This window comes from Felis catus, chromosome C1 (genome assembly GCF_018350175.1).
Source record: "Felis catus isolate Fca126 chromosome C1, F.catus_Fca126_mat1.0, whole genome shotgun sequence".
NCBI lineage: Eukaryota > Metazoa > Chordata > Mammalia > Carnivora > Felidae > Felis > Felis catus.
The window spans coordinates 55,639,017-55,650,257 of record NC_058375.1 but is presented as its reverse complement, the minus strand read 5'-3'; positions in this window follow the sequence as shown (position 1 = coordinate 55,650,257).

Below are 11,241 nucleotides of genomic sequence, written 5' to 3'. Positions count from 1 at the left end.
GAGAGCTATAAAAATCAAATGAAAGTTCTAGAACTGAAAAATACAAAGTAAGAACTGAATGAATTGATTTAATATTAGACTAGATGCAGCTACAGAGAAAATTTGTAAATTGGAATGCAAGTCAGAATAAAATATCCAGACTGAAGCAGGGAGAGACAAAAGATATAAAGGACATATAGAACAGAATAAAAAGGTCTAACATACATCCAGCTGGAATCCATAGAGAGAAAAGAGGTTTAATAGGACAGAATTCAGGATAGGAAAATAGCTCCCAGCAGCAGACAACTCAAAAGAAAAATGGGCAAAAGTCTTGAAAGACATTTCTACAAATGAGGATGTTATGGGGTGAATTGTGCTCTACCATTGATATCTAGAATTCTTAACCTCTGTTACCACAGAATATGATCGTATTTGGAGATAAAGTCTTTAATGAACTAATCAAGTTAAAATGAAGCCATTAGGATGGGCCCATAATCCATTATGACTGGTGTCCTAATAAGAAGAGGAGATTAGAACATAGACACGCAGGGGGAAGACTGTGTAAAAACAGGGGGAACCAGACATCTACAAATCAGAGAGAGAGGCCTCAGAAGAAACCAACCCTATTGACATCTTGATCTTGAACTTCTAGCCTCCAAAATTGTGGGAAAATAAATTTCCATTGTTTAAGCCACCCAGTATGTGGTACTTTGTAATGGCAGCCCCAGGCGACTAATACAGAAGGTATTCATAAGGCCAAGAAATATATGAAAAGTTGTTCTACCTCATTAGACATCAGAGAAAAGGAAATTAAAACCACAAAGGGATACCACCACTCACCCATCTAATAGTGCTAAACATCTAATAGTGTTAAAGTATTGACCCAGTTAAGATATTTATAAAACATTATCCCAGGCACTGTACTAGAGAAAGGAGTCACAAAGATAAAGAAGAAAAACACTAAACCTACCCTCCTTGAACTTATAGTCCAAGAGGGAAGATAGATAACTAAACTAGTTGACAGAAATAATATGTGCTAAGTGCTGTGATTATGAAAGTGTAAGATGCGTTCGGGACACACAGCAAGAATACTAGCCTAACATGGGAGTAAGCTCAGTGGCAACTGAGGAGGTGTGTAAGCATTTCAGGGCTCTTCTAATGAGAGGTGGACTGAGATATGTGGGTTCGACAAGCAGGCTAATATGGTTTCAGGAACATGGTTTTCAGGGTAATTTCAGTTATCTGAAATTTGTGCTGAGATGCAGCTGCGTCTGTTTGGGAGAAAAGCAGAGAAGATCACAAGGTCTGCCTCAGCCTTTCCCTTACTATTCACAGCAATCTTGCTCTAGCCTCAAACTCATGGAAAAAGAAGTCTGCAATTTAAGGCTGGCTTCATGGATGTATGACCCGTGCAGTTACACAGGTTCCACACTGAGAAAATCCCTGTGCTAATTTAATGCTCTGCTGTTGTCTTCTTGAAATTCTTTTCTTTTCTTATTCTTTTAATGCTTATTTACTTTAGAGAGAGAGAGAGAGAGTGCAAGGGAGGGGCAGAGAAAGAGAGGGAGACCGAGGATCAGAAGCAGGCTCTGCACTGACAGCAGAGAGCCTGATACAGGCCTCAAACTCAAAAACTGTGAGATCATGGCCTGAGCTGAAGTCAAATGCTTAACCAACTGAGCCATCCAGGCACCCCTGTCTTCTTGAAATTCTTAATAATTTTTGAATAAGGAGCCCTACATTTTCATTTTGCACAGACCCCTTAGTTTATGTAGCTGGTCCAGCCTGCAACTAACTATAGTTACAATCCTAAAATAGCCATTTAGCATGCTCTTTGGGAGTCTCCTATGGCTGGGATTGTTATAGATGCAGACTCTCTGGGGCTTCTCTAGACCTACTGAATTGAAATCTGTATTTTAAAAGTTCCCCTGGCAACTTAATGCACATTAAGGTATGAGAAGTGTTCCCTGAGAACACCTCATCCCCTATATGTGCTGAGAGTGAAGCTAATCTTCCCCCCTATCCTGCAACTTCTCTGGTGGACATGTGACTTAGCCTGGTCAGCAAGAACATTGCATTCCGGGGCAACAGTGGTTGATTTGTTTAGAGATAAGCATGTGATGCATGTTATGCCCAACACACTATTGGAATTTATGTAGGAACCACTCAGCTGAGACCATCTCTTTTTCCCTGGGACTGAGTTTGGAGTTCTTGTGGCCACCACATGAAGCCTGAAAACAAAACTAACATTGTAGAAAGGCAAGCTAAGAGATAGGGAGAGTCTTGATGTCATTGCCTTAGCACCTGGGTCAAAGTGTACTTGAAGTTAAATCTATCCCTGAACTTTTTAGTTGCTTGATCCAATAAATTCCCATTTTCATGTAAGTTCATTTGAGTCAGGTTTTCTGCTCTTTAGTACCAAAAGAGACTGATGGATAACTCCTGTTCATGTCTACATAAGGTCATGAAAGTTGACTTTCAGAGGTGGAGAGAGATGTTTTGCTGTAATTGTGTGTACACACCAATAGATGTACTTTTTTTGCATGAACTATCCTATTTGGTGTATCAAGTTGCAGAGATTCAGTGGGTAGTTACCAAATTTCCCCTTCATTTTACTTTAAGTGATATCAGTCCTGGATCAGAAATATTTTTTCTTTGCTTATGTTTTCTGCTATTTCAAAACATTGTAGCTATTAATGAAAGACCAGTTTCAATGTGTAATAACATGTTTTCCTTCTGGGCTGTAACTTCCTTGGGCAGTTCACTGAGCCAACAATGCTGAGAATGAAAAGCTCCTGTTTTTACATCAGGAATACTGGCTAAAAGCATTTTTCCAACCAAACCTGCCCTACCCCTGCACCCCCACCCCCATTCATTTTCTCCTTTAGTTGTAGCTTATGTTCCATTATCTGAAGAAAATGATTAACCAGCATTTAATACAATGTCAGAGTCCTTTTTCCTTCAAAGAATTCCAAACCAAGTTTTATTTATCTCTCACTACCTGGTAGGTAGCTCAATGCCTTGAATGAAGTATTTTCTCAATATGTGCCCATTGAATTATGTTAAGTCTGCATACACTCATAAGGAGACTAAAGTTTATAATGTTTGTTAAGGTAACAAATCTAACTTGAATATAGATCATTAGAGTTGGAAGGGACTGAGAAGTTCTTTAGCTGAATCCTTTTATTACACTCTGTCTCCCTCTATCTCTCTCTTTCTCTTTGTCCCTCCTTCCTTTCCTCCCCCCCTCCTCTCTCTCTCTCTGTCTCTGAGAAATAAAATATTATAGACACAACTAAATCCCCATTACTTTCACTTCCTTTGTCTTCCCCTCTAGGTAAGCTGCCTGGTGAAGTTGGCATATATCAACCCAGTGTATGTTTGTATATTTTTATGATATATTTTAAAGTCTGAACATTTTTATAAATGCAATCATATTAATGGATCCTTTTGCAGTGTGCTTTTTTTTCACTCAGTCTTATACTCTTAAGTTTATCCCAGTTGATACATGTGGATTAACTCTAGGATAAGCTTGTACCTGAGCCCAAAGAACCATGTATATGCAGCTGCAGCACTGTTAGTAATAGTGAAAAAGTCAGAACTACCCAGTGTAAGGGAGTGGCTGAGCTGTTTCCTATAATGGGATGACAATTCACATTTAAAACAGAACTTTTGTGTTTTACATGGTCCAGAGAGGTGTTGTGAAAGGACAGATGTCACTCACATGGGTAATGGGAAACCTGAGCCTGTGCCCAGAACTCTAGGTCTAAAGCTAGTGTTCCTTTTTAATTAACTTTATTATTTTGATATAATTTCAAACTTACAGAAAAATCATGAAAGAAATACATATATAGAATTCCTATATAACTTTTACCAGATTATTTTAAAACATTTTGTCACTTTTTCTCCCTTTCTCCTTCCCCTCTGCTTTTTCTCTTGATACAATTTCTCTCTTCCAAAAAAAAATTATCTGAATATAGTTGACCTAGAATGTTACATTAGTTTCAGGAATACAATATAATAATTCAACTTCTCTGTACGTTGTGCGTTGTGCTGTGCTCACCACAAGTGTAGCTACATGTATCACCATACAACGCTATCACAACATCATTGACTACATTCCCTATGCTGTACCTTTTATTCCCATGATTTGTTCATTCCATAACCGGAAGCTTGTTGGATATAATTATTTTACTAAGCCATCTAAGAGAGGTTGCTTACATATATTGTGGACCTTTTAGTTATACTCCAGAGTGCTTTTGTATAGATAAAGATACATTTTTAAGTATTCACATTACAGGTATCAAATGCAGGAAATTTAACATTGATACAGCAATCTAAAAATAATCTACACTCATATTAAGATTTTGTTGAATGTTCTAATAATAATCTTGATATCAGATCTCTCCTCTTACTTGCCCTTGGTGTAGGATTCAATTCAGGATCATGTGATACATTTGGTGGTCAGACCTAGATTTCATTTTTTTAATTAATTTGGGTTTTATTTTTAAGTAATCTCTATATCCAACATGGAGCTTGAACTTGGAACCTCAAGATCAAGAGTCATATGCTTCACCAATTGAGACAGTTTGGTGCCCCAAGTCTAGATTTTAAATGATTATTATGACTTAGGTCTGAAAATATTTTACAAGTGTGAATTTTGTAATTTTTCTATTACACATACCTGCTGCTTTAATATATTCTTGGTATAACTGCTGTATTTTTGGTGCTGTACACATTATTATTACCAAGAAGAAGATTCCAGCCTTGCATGGGAAATATTAAAGAAGCAATTTAAACAGCAACTCCCTTACCTTGAATTCAGAGTAGGGCACACAGTGCTAAATGAGGCACCTGGTGGGAGTGAAGTGACCCATGTTCAGAAGCTAGGTAAGAGATGCAGTATCTCTGTGACTCAGTCTCCTCAGCTGTAAAGTTATTGGGAAGTGAAATAATTTATGGGAAGAGCCCGGTATGAATTTGTAGAACTCATTCATAGCAGATGCTTTTTTTTTTTTTTTCAATTTGTGCACTGAGATTTAGTTTGTCAAGTTTATGTGTTTAATGGTTATGGCAGCTAATAGCCCTTAAGTCTGTTCACACCAGGAGATGTGGGAGGTGACACTTAAGTCATTTCTCCCCCAGTTTATGACAAAGTTACCTGATTCCCGTGCAAACACAGATAAAGTGCTTTCTCTTTTACATGTTATACCACATAAAACATGGTTCCGTGCAAAAGATTTTTGTTTATGTAGGCACAGAAAAGGAAACTTGCATCGGTTCACTTGAACATTTTGGTTAGCCACACTTTACTCACATTCTGAAACTCAGTCATGTAATTTAAAGCGATTTTCTTCTTCTCAGAGAATGTGCAATATCTTTATCCAGGCATAATTGTTGAGGTGGAAAGAAGACAATTATAAACATTTATAAAAATAAAAACATTAGAACTTGATTTCAACTTTAGTCTTTCAAATAGAATCTGCAATGAGTTGGTAATGCAGTCAGTAGACCTTCATAGGCTTTTTAAGTCTATGGTATTTTCTTTAAGTTGAATTACATTTATCACCAATTCTTCTGTCTGTGATTGCAAAGAAATTGATTTAGGGAGACACAGTGAGGATGGCTTGAGATTTAACTCCAGGAACAATTTACTGGAAATAACATTAATTATATCTTTGTGAGGTAGTTTCTATTCGATATCAGGTAAATTAGTATACAGGATAAAACAAACACCATCATTGCTAATCATTATTGAAAGAAAATGATATAGATTCTAGGAGCAAAATGCAAAGCTTTTTTCTTTTTAATTCTAGAGGATCATAATAGGATTCTCAATCATAAATAATGGGAATACAACTCTAAAAAGCTTAAGCAAAAAAAAGACTATGATAAACGTTTCTCATATACTGTAGAAGTCATGAAGGTGATTGAACCTTACTAACAATTTAAACCAGGGAATCATGGGGCACCTGGGTGGCTCAGTTGGTTAGGTGTCTGACTCTTGATTTCAGCTCAGGTCATAATCTCAAGGTTCGTGAGATCAAGCCCTTCTTTGGGCTCTGTGCTGACAGTGTGGAGCCCACTTGGGATTCTCTCTCTGCCTTTCTCTCTCCCTCTCTCGCAAAATAAATAAATAGACATTAAAAAAAAAACAGGGATTCAGATGCATTTAGGTTCTCATTCCATCTCTCCTCTTTGCCCTTTTCTGTTCATTGGTTTATTCTTCTTGTTCTATGTCTGTGGACCATGCTTCTTTTATTCTGGCCACATGGTGGAGAACATGACTGACAACAACTTCTGAACTTTGCATCTAAAATTCTGTCACTGGAGAGTCTCTGTTTTTCCAAAACTCCTAGGGAGAGCCTTTAATGGGTCCAGCTTAGGTCAGGTGTGCACCTCCATCCCAATTGTTATGACCAGAGACAAGTCCTGGAACAGCCCTTTGGCCCACTTTGGATGAGGATACCTCACACCCATCAACTGCAGCCAGCTGAGCAGGATGACACTGAAGGAACACGTGGAGGGGTGTTCCCAGAAAAGGGGAACTTGGGAGACAATATGATCACCATAGAGGCATACTCCATCCATTCTTTGAAAAAATAACTTGTGATTGCCTATTTCATCCATTATGATTAATTCAGATACAGATGGCAGGATCACCAATAATAATGATTTAAAAGCATTAGTCTCATCTAAAAGTAGAGATAAGTGCTCTAGGATAGCTCCTCAAGATCATCCAGGGCATGGCCTTCTTCCATCTTTCTGCTCCACTATCCTCAGCACATGGCTTTCATCTCCAGGAAACCTTATGGTTCTAGATGGCTGCTAGAGCTCTAGCTATCATGTCTGTTTTCCAGTCAGGAAGGAAAAAGAAGGGTGAGGGGAAAAGATTTATCTACTTGTCTGCCTCTCCTTTTAAAAAACTTCCTGGAAACCCTTCTAACAGCTTCTATTTGTATTTTGTTGAACAGAACTGAGTCACATGGCCACACCTAGTGGCAAAGGAGACTAGAAAATGTGTCTTTTAGTGGGATGCATTGTTGCTTCACCAATAGAGAGGTTCTGTTAGTAAGAATGTGAGAATGGATAATGAATAGACTTTTAGAAGTCTCTGCCACGTTTACTATGACACAGAAACTGGTAAATGGGAACAAGATGAATATGATATATAAACAGATAACTATAGCCAGTCCCTAAAGAGGCACAAGATGAGGGGAAGAGTCCAGTGCCAGGTAGAGAGATTAGCCTGACAGAGAAAGGTGTACCTCTTTTGTTTTATGGAACTAAGGAGAGGATGGGTGAAAGCACTTTTGTAGATGCGGTGTAGTGAGGTGCACGTCTATTGTCTCTGAGATGAAGTGGTGGAGGGAGAATTGCTGCTACATGGTAATGGACAAAGGCAAAAAGTTTCTTTGCACACGGAGGAACAATTAGGTAGATAGTTCTCAATCCTGGATAAAATACCCCTGATGAACCTTTAAAAAAAAGTATCAATGTGGCTGGCAGTGGTGATCAGGCTTTGGCAGTTTGGGTTTTTTTTTAAGTTCTCCAGATGATTCTAATATTTAGGCAAGTGAGAACCACTGGTCCATTTCTAAACAGCTAGTCTGGTGTAGGTTGTGAAAGGACCCTGGACTAGGAGTCAGGAGAGTATGAATTGCCCCTGCCCAAATCACCAAGCCAAACCACAGCTTCATTTAGAAGATGAAGGTTTTCTAGATTGAAGCAAAATTAGATGGCATTTGCAACAACAAATAATGAATAAGTACATTCTATGCATTATCTCTACTCGACTATTTCAGGTAGAATTTAGTGATATTTCCTTAAGCCAAAGTTCCTACCAACTAGGAGAATGCCCAGTCTTTCAGAATTTAGCTGTTTTTTTTTTTTATTAGCAAGCTATTTAATTAATGTTTTGTAAGGTGAATACTGTGTTTGTTCATTTTCTTCAATACATCACACAATTTATCTGGCCTAGATTATCAGCCAGAGAGCTATCTAATTAGTGTGGTGGCGAGAGATATTTCCTCCTGAAGAAATGAAAGATCTTGTTTGCACACTGAGGTGTTGTTAACTCTGCCCCATGCATCTCTTTGAAATAAAAGTTTTGGTCAAAAGTAAAAAAGGTGGTTGAAAAAACTGTCATGTTGAAATGACCTAAAGAATAAAAGAAAACTGCACAGTCGAAAAGAAAAATGCTTATGTTACCTTGTGTTATTGCCTTCTCATCAATGATACAGTGGCAGTTTAGAGAGAAGCAACAATGATGGTGATAATGTAGTAGAATTATGGAAGAGCCTCAGAAAACACATTGAGGTCTGAGAGTTCTTGGATGCCTTCACATCGTTTTGATTTCCTTCTCATGTGAAGCAGATGAAATTAATAGATTGGGCTTTTGTTTATTATTCATTCTTTCTTTTCACAAACATTTGTTGAGCACCTACTATGTGGCAGGCACTGTTCTAAGCATTACAGATTTATGGGGAAAGGGGAGCTTCGGTGGATCAGTTCGTTGAGTGTTCCACTCTTGATTTCAGTTCAAGTCATGATCCCAGAGTCATGGGATTGAGCCCCACATCAGGCTTCATGGTAAGCATGGAGGCTGCTTAAGATTTTCTGTCTTTCTGTCTCTGTCTCTCTCTCCCCATCCCCCCCCCCCCGCCCTTCTCCCCTGCTCAAACTCACGCTTTCTCTCTAAAACAAACAAACAAACAAACAACACACCACAAGATTTATGGGGAAAGAAAACAGATGAAATTCCTGCCCTCCTGAATCTTACATTGTAGGAAGTGACAGTGAAGAGATTAATGTATGAAGTATGTGGCATACTTGATTTTAGATAGTGGTGAGTACTATAATGAAGGAAAAGTAGATGAGGAGAGTAGGAATTATGAGGGAGGAGAGAGGGGTTGCCATTTTAGATGGAGTGACCAGGGAAGGCTTAAAGGTAGTGTGTTAGTAAGCAATGCAATAGCCTCGGGGAAGAGCATTCCAGGAAGAAGGAATAGCAACAGCAAAGGCCCTGAAGTACTTACTAGGTGGTCAGTGGGACAGACAGAGATAAACCAGATAGGGCCTCATAGGTCACCACAGTGACTTAGACTCCTGTTGTTTGTGGGATAGGAAGCTGTTGGCAGGTTTTGAACAGACAAGTGTTGTTTTAGCAGGAATATCTAGTTACATAAAGCTGTGCTTTCGAAGATGGGCCTTAGGAGACTTTTATAATAACCCAGGCAAGGGATAATGGTGGTTTGAACTAGGGTGATCAAGTTGAGTTGGTAAGAAGTGATTTAATTTCTGGATACATTTTGAAGGTAGGGTGAATAGGATTTCCTGATTAAGTGCACATGAAGTGTGAGAACAAAAACAAAGTCAAGAATAACACCTAGACTTGTGAGCATTGGAAAAATGGCAATGCTATTTACTGAGATGGGGATGTCTGAGAACAGAAGACTTGGGAGGTCATCTCTTATGGGAATTACAGGCCATGAGGACATGCAAATGGATGTATCAGGTAGACATTTGAATGAGTCTGGAGTTTCATGTTTTCATGGAGTTTCATTGGAGTCCGTGTTTTCATGACCTATAGATAGTAATTAAAGCTGCAAGAATTGATGAGATCACGAAAGGAGAAACTAAGGCCTGAGCTGTCCAACATTTATGTGACAGAGACATTAGGGGAAACCAGGAGAGGAGGCTGACAGTGAACGGTCAGAGAAAGAGGTCGTGGGCTTGTGGTATTCTTGGAGGAAAGAAAGTGTTGCAGGAAGCATAGAGGGTCAACTCATCAAGTCTTTTTTAGCAAGGTACACCAAGGTCAGTATCTCTGTCCTAGAAAATAGGAGGGGCGACAACACCTAAAACTCCAGTGATTGCCCAAGGTCACACAGTTGGCATGTGATAGATTTGAAATTCAAAAACCCTGATTGTTTGACCTTAACCCGAGTTCTTTTTTTATTTTTTTATTTTTTTTTAACGTTTATTTATTTTTGAGATAGAGAGAGACAGAGCATGAATGGGGGAGGGTCAGAGAGAGGGAGACACAGAATCCGAAACAGGCTTCAGGCTCTGAGCTGTCAGCACAGAGCCCGACGCGGGGCTCGAACTCACGGACCGCGAGATCATGATCTGAGCTGAAGTCAGCCGCCCAACTGACTGAGCCACCCAGGCGCCCCAACCTGAGTTCTTAAAGGGAAGATAAGAGAGTTCAGTCCACCTATTTGCAACAGCAGTTATATTTGTTATTCTCTGTGCTTTTTTTGCAATTTTTTTGCTAAATGAGGATTTCCACTACTTAGTAAAACAAAACAAAACAAAAAAAACCAGCATGGAAAAAAAAACCCGCAAGAGTTTTAAAGAGGGCTTTAAAAAATGAACATTTCATTGAAGTGATGAAGATAGGTTGAATCTATCATATATTGTGTTTCCAAAGCACTTCTTGGTTTGTCTTTTTTTTTTTTTTTGGATTACAATTGCTTCTGTGCATTGCTGTGGGCTTTAGCAAGCTCCCTCCTGTCCCTCACAGGGTTTTGCATAGGCTGCCTCTATTCAATCAAATGCAATCTCCAAAGTAGCACTTTGAATGGAATGTGCAATGAATACTAAAATAGGAAAAATGAACCTGCAAATACATGGCAGCTGGCAGCTTCTTAAAATCCTAATCTCCTCATTTAATGAAATACAAGTGATTTTCAGTTTCGGCAACCAAGACAAAATAAACCTTCTTCATTGAATACCAAAGTAAAATGAGTGCAGAACTTCATTTAAGAAGACGTTTAGGATAAATATCACATCATTCAGTATCCAGTGAATATCAAATTTTGCATGTTTACTAGGAAGTCCTGAACATTGAAACAAAAGCAGAAGCAGGATAGGAATTCAGGGTCGGTGCTGCTTGCTAGGTGGACCAGACTGGTCCTGCACTACCTAGCAATGCACGCTTTGCAGCTTCTCTAGTGCTGTTTCCTTACTACCTCGTTACTCCACACACCTACCAACATTCCCCGCCTCTTTCTCCTCTGGTGTATCTCAAATTCCCATTCTTGCTGCGTCCATTTAGGTGTCTGTATATCTATCCCTCCCCACAAATTCTCATGTGTGTGTAAAGATCTATACAAAAAGATTTATTACATGAATGGGTTTAATAGTAAAACAAAACAAAACAAAACAAAAAACTGGAAACAATATAAATCTCCATTAGCAGAATAGGAAAATATATTAAAACACACTTATTCTATGGAATACTATTCAACTGCTGAA